General features: G+C 38.1%; 1 protein-coding gene across 3 annotated transcripts in view; it reads left to right on the forward strand.

Moving 5' to 3' along the window:
• The first annotated feature begins 1,309 nt into the window (after positions 1 to 1,309).
• The window catches only part of SNAP23 (synaptosome associated protein 23), a 55,408-nt gene continuing 32,681 nt past the window's right edge, over positions 1,310 to 24,036 (forward strand). The window contains exons 1-2 of one of the 3 annotated variants that reach the window (XM_021009295.2): positions 1,310 to 1,428; positions 16,331 to 16,375. The gene's annotated coding sequence lies outside the window, so the exon portion shown is untranslated. Of the gene's footprint in view, positions 1,517 to 16,330; positions 16,376 to 24,036 lie in introns of all 3 variants that reach the window. The other 2 variants (XM_021009294.2, XM_021009297.2) reach the window with 2 other exon arrangements.

Raw genomic sequence — 24,036 nt, forward strand, 5'->3', positions numbered from 1 at the left:
TAATCAATAGTGATTTGGAGTATTTTTTGGTGTGAATACAAATAGCTTTGTTTTCTTCTTTTGAAAACTGCCTGTTCATATCCTTTGGTCATTTATCAATTGGGGAATTATTTGTATTATAAATTTGACTCAGTTCTCTACATATTTGAGAAATGAGGTCTTTATCAGAGAAAGTTGCTATAAAAATTCTTTCACGGTTATGATTACTATTTCCCTCCATTCTATTTTCTCCCTGTTTATCTTTCTCTCTCTTTCTCCTTTCACCTTATCCATCCTCAAAAGTGTTTTGCTTCTGACCACTGCTTCCCCCAATCCACCCTCTCTTCTATTAGCACTCCCCCTCCCTTGTCTTATATCCTTCCCTCTTATTTCTCTGTAGAATAAGATAGATTTCTATACCCAACTGAGTGTGTATACTATTCCCCTAGTGAGAGTTTTTTTTTTTCAGGATGAGGGCAGCAAAGAGCCAGTAGAGAGAGAGAGAGATTGAAAATAAGTGAGAGAGTGGGAATGACAGAGGGGCAGTCTGATGAAGGAGAGAGGATGGCATGGGAGCACTTAAACAAGCAGAGAGGTTAGCTTTGGTAAGCAGTAAGGCTGGAGAGACTTGAGTCAGGGAGACCGACCAGAAGGCAATAGCCCAAGTGTAAAGTGATAAGTACTCCAGGGCAGAGTGGAAAATTGTGGAAATTACTTTGCATATTCTATTATGTTATTAATTACATCACTTGTTATATATTATGTTGTATCACATATATATTATTACAACATATAGTATAATTCATATTGTATTAACTTAGGCTCATAGGAGCATTGATTTACAGCTAGAAGGGTCCCTAGAGGTTATCTAATTCAAGGCCACCTCATTTTACAATTCTGTGTACAAACTGCAACGCAGTTTCCTTAAGGGCAGGGACTGAATTTTTTTTTTGTTTTGTTTTGTTTTATCTTTGTAACCTCAGTACAAAGTCTGACAGACCAAATAAATGCTTGTTGAATTGTTACCAAACCTGAATTTGTGTTGTTTTTAGATCTCAGTTTGCACCTACATCTGGTTTCACAAAACACAGGGGAAAAAAAGAAACAGAACTACAGTAACATTAGAAAAACAACTTTAACGTAGCATCACACAGCTCCCACAACAACCCATAACCAACTGGTCAACCAGCTCGGGAACTAGTTCTTTTTCTGCGTGGCTAGGTTTAAACCTTCCCCTCCTGTACGCTAATTGGCTGTAGCTCCAGGGGCGTGTCCTGGGAGGAGGAGCCGTATTTGGAGAAGTGCGCAGGCGCCTGCTGGGGGTAGGGTCGGGGGGAAATGTGAAGGATTTTCAGTACGCATGCGTCAGAGGGACCCAACCCTGGTTCTTATATTTGGCCAAGTCCGGGTTGAGGAGGATTGTTAGGGGACTGGCGGCGAAGTCTCCCGGTGAGTTGTGAGGGCCCCGGGGCCCGGGCCAGGGCAGCTGCCGGAGAAGGTTCTGGGCGAGGAGAAGCTGCGCGTGACTTGGAAAAAGGTGGTGGAGAGGCGATTAAGGAGTGAAGAAAAATGAAGGGGGAGAGGCGCTGGCGCGGAGGGGGAGGGGGAGGGGGAGGGGGAGAAGGAATGGGGGGCAGGGAAGTGGGGGAGGTGGGGAGGGTCGTCCATCCTCGTCTGCCCCTGGCCTGGGAGGAGGGTGTGAGCGGTGCGATCCCCTCAAGAGGGGAAGGAAAGCAGGAAAGGGGTGTGCGTGGGGTGGTATGGGTATGAATATGGGATATGTGTGTACACACATAGTAGTGTAAGGATACACTTATGTGCAGTAGTGTACACCCACCTTCAGTGTGTATCTAGGTGTGTGTATGTGTGCGCACACATAGTGTGAGGACCCACTCATGGGCACTAGTGTATACCTATGTTAGGAGCCCTGGGCTTGAACCACACTTGTCCGGATTAAGAGAGTTTGATGTAGCCCAAGAATGCTCCATTCAAACTCTATATAGCAAAAAAAGAGAGAAGATTGGGAGATAGCTTCCCACATTCAGGGATGGGAGAGGTGGTGGAAAACCTCTCCCAACAGAATGAAGTTTTGGGGGCATGTTTAAAGCTTCCCTTCCCTCTTCTCGCTCCTCTACCCTTCCCGCCAAGGCCATTGGTTACTGTAACTTAAAATAGACAAGTTGGAAAAGGAAAAGTGGTTCATAGAGAAAGTTGGAAGAAAACACAGGTTGGTCCAAAGAGAAGTAGTCATTTTCCCTCTGCTTGTCATCTCATCAAGATGTAATTAATGGCTTGGGGAGGGGAAGTTGAAGAAGGGAAGATGGTGACTGAGCAGTGGTGAGCCATGTGATGAATGCACTTTGAGTTTCTTAGAAACAAGGTTTTGCAAGTATTAACAGAGACACCATTCTGTGTAGTCTTCATCTTCCTGAAAACAGGTCTTTAACCTCTCATGGTGAGGCCCATACAGTGTAATGCAGTTACTGTCAAACCAGGAGTAAAAATATGATGTATCATTCTGGTCCATACTAGAAAATGCCTAATAAATTTTAAATCTGGATATCATTATCCATAGTTCTCTGGGGAGTCTCAGTATTGCAATTATGTTTTATGGCCTAATGTATTCTTTTAAATTGTCTCTAGCCCTGCCACTACCTAGGCCAAATTTTTGCCTAGGGTATACATTGCTTATGAAATTAAACACTTCATCATTACGTATTATCAAAGCATATGTGATTACATATGCCTTATAATCCTTATTTATATAAAATCAGCAAATATTAGAACAAATGTAGCTGCCTCTTTTCCAACCATGGGAACATAATTAAACTGGGCATATAAATTACCATCCTGTAGCATATGTATTTATCAGCCCTGGTAGTTCTCTTTAAGCAGTTTGTAGCATGTACTTACTTGCTGGTTCATATGATTGTCATTGCTGTAAGTGTACTTTTGGATTCAAAGTGGCTTTTGTTATTTTACTTTCCTGATAATATTTTACCAGTTCTGCCTCCCTGACCCTGGTATGCAGCTTTACATAAACATTTGTGGGACTTTCCTCTTTTTGTAGATAACCACTATTACAGCATATTAGTGTTTTTGTTTGTTTTATTTCAGAGTTACATTAAGAACAGTAACACCTCTGCTATTAAAACATAGATGAATACCAGGAAGGAAAAAAAAAGGCCCGGGCAACCGAAATGATGTGACAAAATCCGTCTCCTCAGATTTACTTCCTTTACCAGTCATGTCTTCTTTTAGACTGAATGACCAAGAACAACAACCACAAAAGCAGCTATTCTGTTTGGCACAGTTTCAATATGCTGCTATTTTGGTTTCTCAGCTCGTAGCAAATTAGAGGGGGAAAGGTGGACTTCATGCCTAGGGGCAAGCATTGGAAGGAAAACTATACTGGAACATGCAAGATAGCCCTATGGTACTGAGAACATCACTATTTATTATTGTAGAATACAATAATTGTTTATAACTATGATCCTGAGTTGTAAAGATTAAATTAAATTATTTTCCATGTGCTTTGTTTAAGAAGGCTGTGACTTGTATAATACAGTTTCCAAAAAAGTTAATTTTAAAAAATATTAACACTTCAACAACAGTTATTAAGCACCTGCTTTGTGCAAAGCACAGAAATACAGAGATAAAAATGACACTGTTCCTCCCCTCAGGGAGTCTACATTCTGAGGGGAATGGGATATGGCATAAATACAGATAAATATAGTTCAAGGTAGGGAATTATTGAGGGCAAAGAAAGATGCAGGTAAAGTACTCTAGCATTACTGGAGGAGGAATAGAAAACTATTTGTAAGCCAGAAGAACAAGGAAGGTAGTATGGATAGCACCTGAACTGAACCTTTAAGGAAGAAAACTCTGAAAGGTAGAGATGGGGAAGGTATGTATACTAGAAATGAAAAATGACCTAGGTAAATGCATGGAAGGAGGAGAAGGCAAATTGAGGGATCTATAATGTTAAATCTACTTACTTTTCTTAGTTTTACTCTTCTTCACCTTTCTGTAGCATTTGGCAATTTTGACCACCTCTTTTTCCCTGAGTACTCTCATTCCTGGGACTTTATGACTAGAAGCTTCCTGACACTGTTCTTTCTTGTCTCTTTTCCTAGAAGTCTGGCCACTCTTTCTCAGTCAGCTCTGATGAATCAACATACATAGTCTGCCTACTGTGTGTGGGTATACTCCAGGACTTGCTACTGGACCTCCTTTTTTTCTTTCTCTACATTCCTTCCCTTTGTGATCTTATCAGTTCCCACATACTCAATTTCAATCACATGACTTCCAAATCTATATAATCTTTCCCTTGAGCATTAGTCCCTCATCTCCAACTAACTGCTGAACATTTCCACCTCTGTGTCCCTAGGCTTCTCAAAGGTTGGAGTTGATGATTTCCCCTCAGGGGTTCTACATTAGAGCCAAAGTAGCCTCATACAGTGTTCCTCATACCTGACATTCTGTCTCCTTGGCACAAGTTGTCTTCCATGCCTAAGTTGTTCACCTACTTAACCTCTGTCTCTTGGAGCTTTTAGCCCTTCCCTCAAGTCTCAGCTCAGGTGCCACATCCTGAATGAGGTCCTTCCTGATATCCACTTTCAATCCCTCCTCCCTTTAAAATAAAAATTTATTTTATATTTACTTTGTAAATTTCATATTTATTTATATTTCATATTTATTTAATGTGTACATATTCTTTCCTTCCGATAGAATGTCAGCTCCTTGGCTGGAGGAACTATTTCGGTTTTGTCTTTATGTCTCTAGTGCCTGGCATGTAAAAGGTGTTTAATAAATACTTGTTCAATTGATTGACAGAAAGTACTTCCTCAAAGTACTTTGTCTAAAGTTAAGTAATTCATTCATTTATTTATTTATTTTAGGCAGTTGGGGTTAAGTGACTTGCCCAGGGTCACACAGCTAGTGTCAAGTGTTTGGTCTGAGGCCACATTTGAACTCAGGTCTTCCTGACTTCAGGGCCGGTGCTCTATCCACTGGGCCACCTAGCTGCGTAAAGTTAAGTGATTTAGCAGCTCTCTAATTCCTAGCCTAACTATGCCAATAATTTAGGATTTGGCTTCATTTTCTTTTTTCTTTTTTTCCTTTTCTTTCTTTTTCTTTTTTTTTGGGGGGGTGAGGCTAAGTGACTTGCCCAGGGTCACACAGCTAGTAAGTGTCAAGTGTCTGAGGCAGGATCAGGTCCTCCTGACTCCAAGGCCAGAGCTCTATCCACTGTGCCACCTAGCTGGCCCCATTTTATTTTTTCATTGGATAGTTTCTTCTTGAGGATGCCATCTTTCAAAGATCTTCTTGGAGGTAGTATTTTGTTAAATGCATCAAAGACTAAGATACATACTGAGTAAAACTTAAGTTTTCTCCTTAGACAACCATAAAAGTGGTAAAATCCTTTACTTAAAGGGTAGAGCAAATGTGCAAATATCTAACAAGCTTTAGAAAGAAAAAAGGGTGGTGCAAGTGTATAGAGTTCTAGCCTTGGAGTCAAGAGGACCTGAGTTCAAATCCAGCTTCAGATACTTGACACTTACTAGCTGTGTGATCCTGGGCAAGTCACCTAACCCCGACTGCCTCACCAAAAAGCAAAAAAAAAAAAAAGAAAAAGAAAAAAAGGGAGTGCTTGCTTTATCGTTGCTTAAAAATCTCGCTTTCTGTTCAGCAAAATTATCTGTAACTGATTTTTTTGTTTCTGTGTTTTTGGTAAATGAATAAATAAATATTTTCAGAAATAAGGTTTAAAAATTTTTTTTGGTTAAACTTATGAAACTTTTTACTGTTGAAAATATTTTCTAGTTATGTGATCTTGGTCAAGTCTTTTTTGAAACTCAGTTTCCTTATCTGTAAAATACTGCAAATATTACTATTCTCATCTACTTCCCAGATTTATTGTGAGGAAAATGCATTGTAAAAGATAAAATACTAGCTATAAGTGATCATATATGTTCCTTATATTACTAGCAGTTAACAGATCTGAGCTGTAAGTGATCATATGTTTCTTATATTACTGGCAGTTAACAGATCTGAAGTCAGTACCAGTTTTTCTAAGTGCAAAATATTTTTATATGTAAGGCTATTGAATCATATTCTGCTTCAGCCGTAAGTTTTGGGAAGAGTTGAGTAGAAGGGGCTGGCCTCATGTGTTGAGTTTGGAATAGTTAAATCAGCTGATTTTGAAAAATGGAAGTAGATTCTTGTATGGGGAAACATGCCTTTAGTAGTTACTGACCACCGTTCCTTATTTGTTCTTTGTGCAGTGGTTTTTGTTTTTTTATTTTGTGTGGGGTTTGGGGAGGAGAAAAGGTACTGTGTGGCTGAGGGAAAAAGTTTATCATCTTTTCCATTCACTTTCAGCCTTTTACTTTCTTACTCTCTGTAGATTCAGTTCAAGTTGCACTGCCACTACTGAAAGATTAGGACAGAAATTTCTAGTCTTTTTAGAGTTGAACTAGATAATTTAACTTGGATTGATTTTTTTTAATATAATTTGTCCTACTGAAAGTTCTATATATAGCCTTTGTTTTGAGAATTTTTTGTTGTGTTGGATTGGAAAAGCGTTTTACATGGAGGAAAGTATTTGCCACCTAATAAGCCTCAAAATGAAAAATATTCTTCCCCAAACAATACTTTCTAATCCAAGGCCATTACAATTTTTAATGTTCTTAAAGATAATGTTCTTAAGATAAATTTTATAGCACATTATTGAATATTGAAATAGTTTGTGTCTTCCCTCTGTTGTACCTTCTTTTTGTCATATTAGAAAGACTTTCAGAGTGTTTGTGGTTGAAGTATTCGTTACCTTGTGGACAGTCTGACAATAAGCTTCTCTAAACTTAGCCCAGCTGGTCCTTGGATGACATATACAGTCTCTCATGAGACTCACAGTTGAAGCTTTCAGGTTATCTCTGCTTTTCTCCCTTCTTAACCTTGCCTCCTTTGAGGAACAGGTAGCCATGGTATAATGGAAAGACCTCTGGATTTGGAATCAGAGGAGCAGGGTTCAAATTCTTGCACTTCTACCTCCAGTATGGCCTTAAGCACATTAATTACCCTTCCTGGCTTCAGTTTCCTCAACTTTAATATGAGAAGTTTGGACTTGATGGCCTCTGAGATCTCTTCCAGTTCAAAATCTATGATTCTATGACTTGGTACCTCATTGAATATGAGAGATGGGAGAGAGAAGGGTCAAAGATAACCCCAAATTACTGGATATAGATGGTCAGAGGGATTGTTGTATGGCTGTTAGAACAAGAAGAATCTTTAGGGGAAAGATAAGCTCAGGTCTGAGTGTGTTTAGTTTAAAGTACTGGAGGGAGATCCAGGTAAAGATGTCTTTGGGAAGTTGGAATTGCAGATCTGCAGCTCAGGAAAGAGGTCAAGCCTGGAATTATAAGCTTGGGAATCTTTCCTGTGTGAGAGAATAACATTGCTAAGGGGGAAAGAATAGGAAAAAAGAGACTAAGGACAAAGTATTGGAGCATGGGGCACACTTGCTATTCTTTCTAGGTTTCTGTGACAGTACTCTGTTGTGGCTCTTCTGTCTGTCAGATGGTTCCTTCTCAGTCTCCTTTGCTAGATCTTCATCAAGGTCCTACTTGATAACCATGGATGCCCCCAAAGCTTTTTTTTGGGCCCTCTTCTCTTTCCCTTCTATACCTTGCTGATCTCATCAGGTCCCATGGGTTCAATTATCTCTATGCTGATGAGTCTTAGATTCACTTCTCCAGTCCTGGTCTTTCTCCCAACCTCCAGAATTGCATCTTTAGCTGCCTCTTGGTCATCGCAAACTGGCTATTCTGTAGTCGTCTTAAATTCAATATGCCCAGAACTGAACTCATGATTTTCTCCTGCTCTGTCTCTCAACTCCAAGCCCTCCATTTTCCTATCTTTCCTATTACTATGGAGGGCACTACCATTCTCTTAGTCACCCAGGCTTACAACCGAGGTATCAACCTTGAGTCCTCACTATTGCTCATTTCACCTTGGTAACATGCTCTCTTCTCCTCTGACACTGCCACAACCCTGGTACAGGGCCTCATTACCTCATGCTTAAACTATTGCAGTAACCTGATGGTTGGTCTTACAGCCCCATCTCTCCCAATCAAGCCCATTCTTTTTTTTAAAAATTTATTTTATTTTTAATTTAAGGAATAAAACAAGCATTTCTATAACATAGTATAATAAAAAAATAGGATTGCATATGAAACTGCAGATCTACCTTGTACAACTTGCTATTCCTTTTAAATATACAACAAAGTTATCATGTAAATTCCTCCCCCCCCCCCCCGTACATTCTTACTTCAGTTGTTAAAGTGATTTTCCTACAGCACAGGTAGGTCTGATCATGTCATCCCTCTCTCAGTAAACTCCAGTGACTTCCTGTTACCTCCAGGATCAAGTATAAAACTCTCTTTTTAGCTTTTAAAGCCCTTCACAGCTTGGCTCTTTCCTGCCTTTCCAGTCTTGTTATCTTATACCCTCCCATGTAATCTGTGATCCAGTGACACTGGCCTCCTTGAACAAGAAATTCCGTCTTATGAATACTGGCATTTTCACTGGCTGTCTCCCTTATTTCTAGAGTTGTCTGCCTCATTTCTGCCTCTTGGCTTTCCTTCATATCTCAGCTAAAACGCCACCTTCAACAAGAATCTGTTCCTTATCCCTGTTAACACATGTGCCTTCCTTTTGTTACTAACCCTCATATATCCTGCATATATCTTGTACGTGGTTACTTTCATGTTTTCTCCCCCATTAGACTGTGAGCTCTTTGAGAGCAAGGACTGTCTCTTTTTTTTTGTATTCCCACTATTTATCACAGTGCCTGGCACATAGTAGGTGCTTCATAAATATTTGTTAACTTACTGACTTGATACCTTAAGAGCAGTCAGTGAAGAAGAGAGACAGAGAAGAAAATCATTATCTCAGGATAAAATTTAAAACGAACTGATACGTATGATATTAAGTTACTTTTTAGGGTCACAGACTGACAACAGTCAATTAACAAAAATTTACAGATTGCTTGTGTCAGGTACTGGGCAAATGGAAGATAGAAAGAAAAAGCAAAAACAGCCCCTGCCCTCAAGAAGCTTACATTCTAATGGAGAAACAATCTGTGTGTACATAGATACATACAAGATAAATATACATCTGACACTGATATTATATGGGGAGTATGAGGTTTGAACTCAGGTTTGCTCTTTCCAGTCTTTCACACCACCTCATGTATAGGTGTTGTTTGAACTGAGTATTGATGGGAAGGTAGGATTTGAATAGAGGAAAATGGACTAGAGAACCAATGCAGTAATTAGGCACACAGGGGAGGGAAAGCATCATGTTCCTGTTCAAAGAATCTTAAGAACTCTGTGTTGTATTTGGAATAAAATTGAAACTTCTTAGTCTCAGTATTAAGGCCCTTGATGAACACACCCTAATCTACCTTTGGTTTTCATCCATCCCATGCTCCAGCCACATTAGACTACCTAAATAAATTTAATGCTTTCCCACCTCCATACCCCACCCTTCCAACTAGACTGTTAACTTCTGGAACACAGAAGTAGTTATTATTCTCCACAGATATATATGTCCTAGCACTTGTCACATCTACAACATATCCACTTTTTAGTATCTTTGCCAGTTTACTGGATGTGAAATTAAACAGATGGACAGGCATCGAGATTTAGTGCTAAAAGCATTGATGTTGGAGTCAGGAGACTTAGGTTCAAATTCCTCTTTTGATGTTTACTGTCTTTGTGGTTTTTGGGAAGTCACTTACCATCCCTGGGCATCAGTTTCTTTATCTGTAAAATGAGAGAAGGTAGATTAGATGGCCTCCTAGGTTTCCTACGCATTCTAAGTTTAACAAAGGTTTTTGATTGGCATTCCGTTTATCATTAGTGACGTGGAGCACTTTCATAATGGTTATCAGTAGTTTCTGTTGCGGGCTCTCTGTTGACCACTTGTCCATTAGGGAATCACAGAATTACAGAATTGGAGAGTCAGATGGCACTTCAGCATCTATTTTGATCTGACTCATAACTGAAGGGGATCCCCACTATTACATAATCAACGGGTAGTCATCCATTCTTGCTTGAAAACCTCCTTTGAGAAGGCAACTACCACTTCTCAGTGCAGCCAGTTCTACTTCTAGACAGCTCCAGTAGTTGGGAAGTTTTTCCTGGCATCAAGCCCAAGTTTGCTTCTTTGCAACCTCTATCTGTTGTTTCTGGGTTTTTTTGTCTGAAGTCCCAAAATTTCTACCTCCAGTAGTTGAGAAGTTTTTCCTGGCATCAAGCCCAAGTTTGCTTCTTTGCAACCTCTATCTGTTGTTTCTGGGTTTTTTTGTCTGAAGTCCCAAAATTTCTACACAGGTCCTTTGACTGCCAATCCACTACTTCCCGCTGTGCTGAGCCACTGAGGTTGGTGTCACTGTTCCTGTGAGGTAGTATGCTAGTGTCCCTTTGGATTCCCTCCTGCTGTCTCCCATTTCTCCTCCCCAGATGTTAGAGGCTTATGACTTCCATCCTTTTCTACTGCAGCTGCTAAGCAGAGAGTGATGGTTTTTTTGGCCACTTTTTTCATATTTAGCAGTTTTTGGGTCCTGTTTTTCTTGACATGTTGCAGTAGAGGATATTGGACCTGATTAATCTTGCCATCTTCCCAGAAGTCTGTTTCATTACCTTATAATCACACTGCCAGTATTTAAATGCTTAATTGAATATTATCAAGTGCTAACATTTTAAATTTATGGAACAGACTAAGGGGAGAGATTAATAGTGACTGGTGTTGTTATAGGCAGAACTCTAGAGATCATAGAATTTGAGATAGACTATGAAGGATTTATTAGAATTTGACTTGGGACCATATAGGGAACTGAATGAAATAAGATACCCTTTTTGTAAGGTAGTGATACTGTTGATCTGCTTGGAATGGACATATGGTTTGAATTTTTTCAGTAGTACCCTTAAATCTAGCAGTGTGTTTTACAAGATGACTTGGCCATGGTGAAGTGTGCAATTTAGTGGGACTGGGTTTTTTTTTCAGGGGGAGAGGGGGGAAGCTAACTGGGTCACATATGTTTGTTACAATACAGTGTTAATGACTTAAATCTCAGCCAATTAGCCAGAATGTGAAAATAACTATAAGAGGCAACATGATATAGTGGAAAGAATATTATTGGGAATCAGCAGACCACTGTGTGACCCTCAGTGCTTCCTCTGTTTAACGCACTAGGATACAGATGTGACAATCCCTGCCTTCAAGGATTCAGCAATATAGTTGGGAAGGTAAAACATGTTAAGTTGTTATGTAACAGTTGAATATAGCAATATAATAATGCCTCTATCAGTGAGAAGGAAGTTCCCATGACATGTTTTGTCTCACTTGGTTACATAGCAGTCATAGAATTGTTGAGGATGTGTCTTACTTACCCTGCTTTGCCTTGGTTGTGTATCCTTTCCCTTTTGTCTCTTCTAGGTGAGTGGCCTGCCAGATTATAAAATCTCCTGGTTAATGCTGGGAAACCTATGCAACTTGGTACAGTGGTTAAAGCTTTTGACCTGGCGTCAGACCTGAGTTTGCATTCCACCTCATATACTTTCTAGCTTTGGGTCCCTTGAAAAGTCACTTCACTTTTCTGAGCTTATGCTTCTGGGTTGTTTTGAGGGTCAAATGAGGTCTTACATATAAAGCACTTTGAAAGCCTGAAAGTGCTGAATAAATGTCATCATCATCATCATCATCATCATCATCATCATCGTCATCATAATCATTGTCTTTCATGCTAAGGGCTAATAATTATCCAGTGATGATTAGCATATTGGCATCTGCTCTTAATATGATTAGCTAAGAAGTTCAAGAGATGATGGAATGTCTGTTGATTGTGAAGGAATGTAAAATGAGTACTATGTAGACTATCAACTAAAACAATTTTTGAAATAATTTTTTGATTTCTAAGTTTTCACATTTCTTGTGGGAAAGGGCATTATTATGGATGTTTTTACAATGTATATTTTATTTTCAACTCTTCTCCACGTCCGAGAATGATCATTATAACATTAGGAGATGTAACACATGTATCAGTAGGAAATTAATAATGCAAATTTTGGATATAACAATTTAAAGCTGTATGTAATGGTTCAATGTTTTTAGACATGCTGGTGAGCTTGTTTTTAAAATTAATACTTTCAGGGGCAGTTAGGTGGCGCAGTGGATAGAGCACTGGCCCTGGATTCAGGAGGACTTGAATTCAAATGTGGCCTTAAACACATAACACTTACTAGCAGTGTGACCCTGGGCAAGTCACTTAACCCCATTGCCTAGCCCCCCCCCAAATAAAATTAATACTTTCACTGTGGCCTAATTTAGAATCAGCTTTCTCTTGTAGCCAGTTGCTAATAATCACTAAAACACCTTTTAAAAATTAACATTTTCATATTTCTCTTATTATGAACTCAGTATATTTTTTTGTCATTTAAAAATATAGAATTGTTGTCGTCACACAATTTCAATTTCATTGCTACAAACCAGTGAAAGCACTAAATAATGATCATTTAAGCATAGGTACATAATGTAGGTATTCAAATGCTTGGCTCATAGCTCCTTTTACTTCAAAATTTGACATCGTGCTGTAAGAGAACGTAGAGGACTTGTATTCTGAAATGCCCCTCTGCATAGGGAAAACTACACAATGAATATTTTCCCTGTTCTTACTTTCTTTCAAGTAAAAGGCCTCATTCTTTGTTCACATCCCATATTATTAGTTACTATGCCTGTCCAACACATTACTTTTACTATTCAGGAATGTGAAAACTTATTACTTGTCTATGTATGAATAAATTATATTTCCTAAAATAAGGGGGAAGAGGGAAAGGAACAAGCATTTTTTTCCTCAAGAAGCTTAACTTTTTAAAAAATTTATTTTTAGTTTTCAATATTAGCTTTTATAAGATTTTGAATTCTGAATTTTTCCTCCTTCCTCCACCCTCCCTCTTCAAGACAGCGTGCAATTTGATATAGGCTATACATGTATGATCATATTAAACATTTCCACATTAGTCGTGTTGTGAAAGAAGAACCAGAACAAAAGGGAAAACCCATGAGAAAGAAAAAAACAGAAAACAACAAAGAAAGAGAAAATAGTGTGCTTCAATCTGCATTCAGACTCTATAGTTCATTCTTTGGTTGTGGACAGCATTTTCCATCATGAGGCCTTTGGAGATGTCTTAGATCCTTGCATTACTGAGAAGAGCTTAGTCTATCAAAGTCAGTCATCGCATAACATGGCTGTTACTGTGTACAACATTCTCCTGGTTCTGCTCACTTCACTCAGCATCAGACCATACAAGTCTTTCCAGGTTTGTCTGAAGTCTGCCTGCGTATCCTTTCTGATGGTACAATAGTCTTCCATTACATTCGTATGCCACAACTTGTTCATCTCCTCAGTTTCCATTTCTTTGCCACCACAAAAAGAGTTGCTATAAATATTTTTGTACATGTAGGTCCTCTTCCCCTTTTTATGATCTCTTTGGAATACAGACCTAGTAGTGGTATTGCTGGGTCAGAGGAACAAGCATTTTTAAGCATCTGCTATGTGCTAGGCACTGTTCTAAGCACTTTACAAATATCCCATTTGATCCTCACGGCAACGCTGGGATATAGGTGCTGTTAATATCCCCATTTTACATTTGAGCAAGCTGAGGCAGACAGGCTATGTGACTCATTCAGAATCACATTTAGTAAAGTATCTGAGGCCAGATTTGGTCTCAGCTAAATACTCTATCCACAGCCCTACCTACTTGTCTCAGCACACTTCAGTCTTGAACTTAGATTTATTATTTGGAGTTATGCCAGCAGTCCCCTCTGAAAAATTGTTATGTGATCATTTTTTAAAAAATTATTTTATTTAAAAAATTTCATTTTCAATTCCAAACTCTCTCTTGTGCCTCCTCCACCCACTGAGAAGAGAAGAAGTGTGGTGATTATATGTTAGTTGCTAAGTTTGGTTCCTGATTTTCTAGGGCCAGCAGTTTTTGAGGACGAACCAATGTGAAACACTTGTGTGAATTACAGCTGCTGTTCATGCTTTTGTGTGGCATTCATAGCATCAGCTGTACAGCTGGAAGGGAGCTAAGATGAGAGGTGGTTATCTAGTCCACTGGTGTCAAACTCTAAAAAGAAACAGGGGTCACTAAACCATAGGCCACTGGTGGGCACATATTGATTTAGACAACCACATATTAATGTTATTGATGTGTGATCGTATTTTTATTTTATTATTTCCCAGTTATTTTTTAATCTCATTTAGGCCAAACTGTGCCAATACTGTATTTGATGCCTTTGTCAATCAGTCCAATACAGTTTTATAGTTAAGGAACCCAAAGAGTTTAAGTGATTTATTCAAGGTCATTCAGACAGTAGGAGGCAAAATGGGGATTCAAAATCAAGTACTGTGACTCCAGATCCAGTGGTCTTTCCACTGTACAACATTTGAATATTGACTATGTTAAAAGAAGATGTAATTTGAAAAAAAGAGAGACAACTGTTCTCTAGAATTTCACTCTTGGTTTTGTTAGTTTTGTCTTTACATCTTGTGACCATATTTTCCAACCAAAAAATCAGAACACGTAATCTGTATATGCCATTTGTCTCCAGTTTTTGTATTTTGTTTTTTTTTTGATTGAAGACAACATCAGCAAAAAAAAAAAAGACGTGAAGTGAAATCTTAGCATAGGGAGATCAAGATCACTTGCGATTGCAGATTCCTTCTGTCCAGGGGCTTTCCTTCACATATGATTTTGATGGGGTTTTTACAGTCTGTTAAGTTTTACAGTCTGTTGAGAGTTCTAGAGGTCACATCGGAAAGAACAATGAGGTAAACATCAGAAAGAGTAGTGCTAAAGTAGATATGGCTGAGGCATTTTGTGAATGGGCTTTTAACTCAAAATGCTTAGGTAATAAAACATTTTTCCCACCTTTTTGGTGGCTGTATGGATTTCTTTTTTTTTAATTAGCTAATTTATTTTTAGTTTTCAACAATCACTTCCATAAGCTCCCCCCCCCCCAGCAATTGGGGTTAAGTGACTTGCCCAGGGTCACACAGCTAGTAAGTGTCAAGTGGTGTTTGGTCTGAGGACGGATTTGAACTCAGGTCTTCCTGACTTCAGGTTCTCTATCCACTGTGCCACCTAGCTGCCCCCATAAGCTTTTGAGTTTTAAATTTTCTCCCCCTTCCTCCCTGCCTCCCACCTCAAGATGGCTTGCCATATGACATAGGTTCTACATATACATTAAAGAATTAGAAGCAATAGGAGGAACCACAAGAAAGAAGAAACAAAACAGAAGGAAAAAAAGCAAATAGTATGGTTTGATCTGTGTTATGATTACTGTCTTTCTCTTCATCCCGTTTCCCCCCAGTTTATGCTTTTCTTTCTCCTTTCTCCCTTTCCCTCTTCACTAGTGTTTTGCTTTTGACCACTGTGTCCCTCAGTCCACCCTCCCTTTTCTTCTCCTTTACCCTTACTACTTTTTCCCTCCCTTCTATCTACGCTCTCTTTTCTTTCTCCTTTTCCTTACTGCCTATAGGGCAAATTAGATTTCTATACCTAACTGATTATGTTATTCCCACCTTGAGCCAAATCCAGATGAGAGTAAAATTCAAACAGTGCTCATCTCCCTCCCTTCTTTCCCTCTACTATAATAGGCTTTTGTGGCTTTTCCTGTAATTTACTCTTTTCTGCATTCTCCTTTCCTTTTCTCCCAGTACAATCCCTTAATTAGAGCCACATAATCCACTTACTTAGATCCATTTAACTCACCTAATTAGATTTTTTTTTATCATTACATGAAAGTCAATTTATACCCACCCTCTCTGTCTATGTATACCTTTTTTAAATGGTGTAGTAACAATACAGTTTTCAAGAGTTACAAGTGTCATCTTCCCTGGAAGGGATGTAAACAGTTTGCTCTTATTGATAACATGTTAAGAAAACATTTTTTAAGGCTAAAAAGGCCTACCCTCTCCCAGTGATGGACTGTGTAAGTGTCATCTCATAATCGGTCTGGTTAACTTGACAAGCAAGTATCATCACCAGATTGGTTACGAGATGATGAATCTTTCAGTCATAACAACTCCCCAAGACTATCTAGTTGTGGTGAGGTTGAGGATATATATCTTTTGAAGAGAGTACTCATATTGACAAAATCACCAATCCTTAAATCTACTAAATGGTACTGCACAGAATAGGTACTTACTTAGACTTTCAATTCAACAAATATTAACTATCCCTATATTTTTAGTGACCATAATATATTTTGTATTTTCTAGAACAGTCCTGATTCTAGTAAGATAAAACTGCACTTCTACAAGTATGTAAGTATATCAAAAACCTCCTTTTTTAGTAAACTGGAAAATATTAAGAAATAATATTTTCCACTAAAACCCATTCCAGATTCTGCTACCACCATCTTTCCTTCTGCCCATCTATCTATATTACATCAGTTCCTTCCAGAGGTCAGGAAGACTGCTTTCTTTTCCTGTTTCAAAGCAGCCTTGCCATGTTGAACCTCTTATCAAATTCCTGCCCCTGGCCAGATTGTCATTTCCATTTCCTAGCCCTTTTGTAGAATTGACATGATTGATACATCCTGTATTCAGCGAGTGAATAAAACTCAGGTTAGGTGTTCAGCTACACTCATTTTTTCTCTATTCTTAATCAGTTGTCTCTAGAACAATAATCTTTCAGAATCCTAAGGGTAGATTAAAGGATTGGACCTGTGATTTCATTTTCATAAGGGACTCTCAGGTGAGGAAATACCTTCAACCAATGCACCTCGGTACCTTTTCTGCAACTTCTAGCCTTAGAATGTTGCCCAGAACACTGAGAGGTTTGGACTTGCCTAGGGTTATGCAACCAGTATGTGTCAAAAGTGGGATTTGAACCCCGGGCTTCTTGTCTGTAACGCAGTCTCTCTATCCACTATGCCAAGCTAATAATATAAAAAACATTTAAATATTCATTAATAAACAGATCATTGATAACCAAATCCATTTTAAGCTATGGGGTAATGGCTATGCAGGGACATCATTAGTTCACGTACTGTGCTTACATAGTCATAATGCATCTGTGATAATGTTTCCAAATTAAATCTAAGGGGGATATTTCAAATTTGATTTAAAGGGTTGTATTAAACTAAGTTAAAAGTTACTTACTAGGTTACTGAATAGAAGCAGCATAAAAACAGCAAACAGATTTTGGAGGGACTTATTCCTAAGAATTTGCTCAAGTTACCTGACTGGTGTTCGAAAGAACATAAGCAAAACATCTTTCTAGAGCAGGGGCAAGGGCTCCATAGGTAGATTTCAGTGGGTTTGTGAACTTGAATGGGGGGAAAAAACCTCAAAAACTTTTTTCTTTTTTTTTATTTCATAAGCAATTTTTTTAACGTGTGTTTTTAAAACTTTGGGTTACAAACAAAAACTTTTTCAGTATAATTGATTTGCTTTGTAATCCTGTACATTTTATTTTATTCATATAAAGACATTTTTCTGAGAAGAGGTTTATAGGCTTCACCACGTTGCCAAAGGAGTCCATGATTTAACTAAGGTTAATACCTCGTTTTAAAAAAAAATTAATTAAAATTTTTTCAGTCAGTAAAAACCTTTTTCTCTTTCCCCCTTCAGCCCATTGAGAAGAAAAGAAAAACAAAAGCCTTGTTACAAACACATAAAGCACATTTCTATGTTCACCATGTTCAAAAGAAAAACTGTGTGTATGCACATATGTAGCCATTCTCTCTATATGTGTATATACACATATGTGTATATAGACACACATATACATGTATGTGTCATTTTGTACTCTCAGTCTTTCATCTCTGTATCAGGATGTGGGTAGTACATTTCATCATTAGTCCTCCGGAATGGTAGTTGATTATTGTGCTGATCAGAATTGTGTCTTTTAAAGTTGTTTGTTTTTACAATGTTGTCATTGCATGCATTTCTTTTCCTAGTTCTGTTCACTTCTCTCTCCATCAGCTTATACAGGTTTTCCCAGGTTCCTCTGAACCTATTCCCTTCATTATTTTTTACAGCACAATAGTATTCAACACATTTATTCATCATAACTTGCTTATTCATTCCCCATTTGATGGGTACCCTTTTTGATTCCAGTTCTTTGCCAGCTCAAAAAGAGCTATAAATATTTCTGTTTATCCTGAGTTTATTTTGCTTAGGACCGATTCCTCCCTTAATCTCCTTTCCAATTCCCCCTTCTCCCTTTTCTTTTGTAATTCCTTGTTGAATTAAATGTAATACCTCTATTCTAATGGCTAAATTTTTGGAATTTGCAAGTAAGCTTATCATCTTGGTTTATAGACATTTTTCTTTTCTTTCCAAAGAGTTTTTATAGGTAGTCTAATTTAATAAAACCTTTGACATTCCACTAAGAGGAAGAAACTGGTTTCCTGCTCTGTTTCCCCTTGACAACAGCTGTTTTTGACCTCAGCATAACCCTTTTTAGTTTCTAAGTCGTTTTCTTTTTGCTGTTGGTTGTGCCCCACATTGTGATATCTTTTCTTTAGTATACTGGGAGAACAATATGATATCTAGATTTATACTTCCAAGTTATAGCTGGTGACAATAAGAAAATATTCTCTTATAAGTTCTGAGGATGTCCTTACTAATTTTATACAACTAGAAGAAAATAATCTCAGTTAATAAAAATATAAATTCAAATATTTTGAAAGGAATACATTTTTATTCAAATAAGATAAGTATTAAGATATAAAGTGAAGAAACTAAGTGCAAAGGTTCTAGTTCAAAATTAGATTGTACAAATGTATCACAAAACTTTACTGCGGTAGTCTCCAAACTTTTTTGTATAAGTACACCATCAATAAAAACTTTCTGATTCCATGTCCTCAATATGTGTATTTGTAAGTTATATACATGTTATATACTATAGTACTATGTACTGTACTATGTATAGCATACATGTACATATGTAATATGTTACTAATAGCATAAAAAATGAAAATTAAAGGGCAAGATAAAGATGAAATAAAAAATATTTAAAAAGTTTATTTTAATGGTACAAAAACCTTTGCTCACAGTAAAATAATTTTTAGCAAAGTGATTGAATATGCTTCATTATTTTTGAAATTTTGGTTTTAACACTTTCTTATGTAGTGATTTAAAGGTCTTAGAATCTAAATTCATTTTATTTTGATACTTGGTTTTAGTGATCATCATAGCTGAAAAGGACACCTCACAAAAATACAGAGACCCAAATAGGAGAAGTGCTCTAAACACAAGATCAGTGCCAGTTTTGTAGCCATACTTGAAGCTGACAGGGAATAAGGTACTCCCAGAAGAAGGGACCTCATATGCAGGTCCCTGTGTCTGAGTCCCTGAAAGCCTCAAGGTTCCAAATAGACTAAAACAAGAGGTGTCAGACACATGGCCTACAACACTTCCAACTGAGGCCTGAACCAGACTAAAATGTAATTGGGAAATAGTTAACAGCATAAATAAATTAATAAAAAATAACTATATTAACATATGTGGTATTCTAAGTCAGTACATGGTCCTCAAGGATCCTTGTGTATGGTGTAGTGGTTCATGTTTCTATTTGAATTTGATACCACTGTCCTAGAAGTCTTGTGCTTCTGGAGAATGAGATTGAGAACTAGGTGCTTGCTCCATCTGCAGTGCAGGGTGTCTTCTGGGTATGTGCCATCCTCCACTAAAGTGAGGCTGCAGAGTTGGCATCAGGTGTGATTTCAGTCTGATCTGGGAGATCTGATCGCCAGAAATTTACTGACCAAGCTAAAGGAAGGTGATGCTCTCATAGTTAGAAGCCTCAGTATACACACTTAACATCTCAAATGCTTGGACTTCCAACTGTCTTTTTCTCTCAGTCCTCATTCTGCTTGATGTCTGTAGCTTTTGGTGCTGTCCACCACACTTTTCCTCTGGGAAACTCCACTCGTGGCTTCTTTAATAATGTTGTTCTTTGGTTCTCTGCTTTTTTTGTCCCCCCAGTCTCTTTTGCTGGATAAAGATACACAAAGTGCAGGTTCCCCTTAAAGCTCTAACCTGGGCTCTATTTTCTCTGCACTCCTTTGATGATCTCAGCAGCCCTCATGGGCTGCCCTCATCTTTATGCCAGATCTTTGTGTCTTCTACTAATCTCTCTCAACTCCAGCCCTGCATCATAATCTGCCTGCTGGGCTTACCCACCTGGAGTACCCCACTGACATCTCCAATTCAACCTGTCTAAAACAGTCAAACTCCTTCTTAAATCCAACTGTCCTCCAACTTCTTTGTCTCTGCTAAGGGCCCCATGCTCTTTCCAGCTGGCTATCCTCATCTCTTCTCTTTATATGTAGTTAGTTGCCTAGACTTGTATTTTTTACTGCCACAGGATTTCTCAAGTTGATCCTCTTCTTTGTACTTACATAATCATTACTTCAGTTTAGATCCTTCTTCCACTATTACACAAGCCTCCTAATTGATTTTCCTGCTTCTGTTTTTTCACTTTTAAGGTGAGAAATTGAAGCATATAAGAAGTTGTCCAGGAAACCCACATTATTGTTTCTCATTCATATATTCATATAAGTTCTTATTCTCCAGGAACTCATTCCACAAGATGAAATCAACTCTGAAACACTCAACTCCTCAAATCATTTCCCATCCTAGCTGCAGAACTTAGTTATTTCCTGCTTCCCTCCCCTGCTTTTCATTTTCTTTTTGATATATTGCCCTTCCTCCCCTGCCCCCCCCCCCGGGCTTAGCACTATTGTGTGGCACATAGTAGATATTTAATAAATGTTTATTGACTGACTGTGACTCTGTCCATATAATCTGTCCTCTGCACTGTTGCCAAAATGATTTCCATGAGATATGACAGGTCATGTTGTTCTCTGTTCCCTATTGCATCTAGGGTAAAGTAGAAAATCCTTAGCCTGTCACTTAAAGCTTTTGACAGTTTTGGGTCCTTCCAACTTTTCCAGATTTACTTCCTATAACTTCTATCCAGTCTGGCCTAATAGCTGTTCCCTGAACTTGAAATTTCATTTTCTGCCTATGTTTCTTTGTATAGACTATCCTTGTGTTTGGCATGTCCTCCCTCATTGCCCTTAGGATCTTTATCTTTCTTCAAGGTTCAGCCAAGGTTCCCTTCCTCTTTGAAGTATTTTTTTATTCTCCCTCCCCTTTCTCCCATTTTTGATGTACTTGCTGTCCTTATGTTTTTTTTATAATTACTTATTTGTGTTTATGTTTTGTTTTCCCAGTAAAATATAAGGTACTTAAGGGTAGGGTTTTTTTTTTCTTGGCATCCCCAGGTCACAAGCTGGTGGTTAATAAATGCTTGAATTAACTTCTAAAGGATTGTTTTGTTATGAATTCTCTTTACAGTTCTGATTCAGGTATAAAAATAGTAATTCCCTGCTTCTTATCTGCTCCTCTTTTCTTCCTATTCCTCAGTATATTGTCATAAAAGTTAAGAATCTGTGAAATAAACCAAATTAGAAACCTGTTGTTGCTGAAGAATGAAATGTGGTTCCAAAACCAAACCCTGGCAAAAATCTTTTATCCTGAAAGCTTCCTTTGTGAACATTTTTAAAACACATGGTTTTCTGCAGTTTGTACTGCCTTTTATGACTAATGATAAATTAATAAATAGATGCTAATAGCAGTTCTACTTTTCACATAGTTCTATAAGCTGTAAGAGTCTTTAGTTGCACTTATCTGCAATGATACTTTAGTCTCTTCTTTTCAATTTGATAAGCATTTATTAAATACCTAGTCTGTCCAAGTTCTATGCTAGGGGCTACAGATAGAAAGATGAAACCATTTCTTCCCTCATGGAGCTTATATTCTGTGAAAAGAAAATGTGAACACAAATAAGTAAGTACTAGGAAGATAAAAATGGATCTGTGATCTCAGCATCAAGGTTTCCTTACAAGATAGCAGATCCCATTACATCTTGTATGACTTTTGTCTGTGTCCTTCCATAAATCTACTAGATGGTTTTACTTGCTCTTCTGGCATCGGAAGTATAATGATGGAACACCTGAACTGTCCATTGAGTCCTTCGTTTTTTGCCACATTTCTAGCCCATTATTCATTTTTGATGATGTCCTATGCTTTTTTTTTTTAACCTCTGATTCTTCTCTACCTTGTATTCCTCCATTGCCCTCCAGGTGTTACTCTTTTTTGATTCTTCTTTATTAGTGTTCCATGGCTCACAGCCATGAAATAGTCTCACCAATAAAATATTGGTGTTAAGAAAATAGACCTCGTTTTAAGCAGAAATTTGTGAGCATTCAGGTAGTTTCACAGTCTTCCGGAGGCAATGTAGTCCACTTTCCTCTTGATATTTAGTTCTGTGCCTAACTTGTCCATTTTTGTGTCCTCTTTAAGATACGCATGTGCACACATACAAGTGCTGTAATGTGGCAGCTTCTCTCCCCTTCTCTATGCCTTAAAACGTCTGAGCATTTACATCCATTATTTCCTCTTATCTCAGAAATTTCATTTAAAGTGGCTACAGAATGTATAACATTTCTGGGAGCTAATACACTGGAATATGCTCAGGATTTCAGTAAACAACAACTACATAACACTTTTCAGCAATGTAAGCTTATTAAATGATTGAAGAAATATTTAGTATGTTTAATTTTCGCCAATATAATAAAAATTATGCCATTATTACAGCAGGAACAGGACTAAACTCCTTCGGGATATTTTCTTTTACTTTGATTTCCAAAACACCCTCGTCTACTGTTTCTCTTCCTATTTATTTAACTTTGTTCTTTGTTTCTTTTGCTTACTTCTTGACCTCTAAATTTGTAGTATTGCCCTAAGTTCTATTCTAATGCTCTTGCATTCACTCCATCTGTATCTCTTAACTTTAGCCACACATGTCTGACTGCCTATAGGATATTTTCAACTGAATATGCTCTATGTAACTCAAAATCAACATGTCTGAAATCAAGCTTACTATTTTTCTCTCTGAAACTGTTTCTTCTTTTGACTTCAGGTTGTGGGCCAGTGGGCTGTGATGCAGACCCTGGGCACTTTGAGTTGACTTCATTCATCCCCAGGTGGACTGGTCTAAAACTCAGCTGTGGACTCTGGGAAAGGGGTATATAGGGATGCTCTGTTAAGAGGAAGGTCTCTGAGATCTCAGAGAACCTCCATGGGGACTGCTTTTACTTGAGAGTCACTGAATATGTTTTTAATAAAGTAACTATTTATCTGAATCCTCAATTTCTGAGTGGTCCTTTGCTTTGGATTTGCAGTCCCTCCCTGAACATTTCGTTGTTTTTGTCAGTGACGTCATGCATCAGTCAGGCTGCTACATGTGAAACTTTGGTATCATCTTTGATCCTTTTCTCTCTTCCCCACCCTTTATATATAGTCAGTTCTCAAGTCCTGACAGTTCTAAGTAAGTTTTCTGCTGTGGCTTCTTCCTCTTTCCTACTTCTGCCACACAAGTACAGGCCTTCATTGTCACCTGCCTGAACTGCCTGCTGACACTCTTTCCATCCTTCACGTAATTGCCAGTTTTAATCCTCTTTATGTGCAGTTATAGTCATGAGGGCAGAGGCTGTGCCATAGCCAACTTAGTATCTCCTCCTCCGTGCCTATTATAGTACTCTGAATGCTGTAGATGCATAAATTTTTGTTAAGTTGAAGGGGAAACAATACCTCCCTAATTGATAGCCTATTGTACTCCCCACAGAAGCTGTTCCAACCTTTTTGAGCCTCTCACCCCTTCAACTGAGGACGTCATCTCTTATTTTATTGGGAAAATTAAAGCTGTTCACCTTGAGTTTTATTTTCTTCCTTTCTCTTAGTCTTGAAATCCCACTTAACATTATTTTCTAATTTCCTCCCTTTTCTCCCCAGGCTCTGAAAATGAGATGGCCAAGGCTAACCCCACATCTGCCTCTGATACCATTTCTTCCTGGCATCTTAGCATATTTTCCCCCTCCCTCCCACTATTCTTTTATTCTCATTTT

Source organism: Phascolarctos cinereus, unplaced genomic scaffold (assembly GCF_003287225.1).
Source record: "Phascolarctos cinereus isolate Bilbo 61053 unplaced genomic scaffold, phaCin_HiC Scaffold_3;HRSCAF=262, whole genome shotgun sequence".
Taxonomy (NCBI): Eukaryota; Metazoa; Chordata; class Mammalia; order Diprotodontia; family Phascolarctidae; genus Phascolarctos; species Phascolarctos cinereus.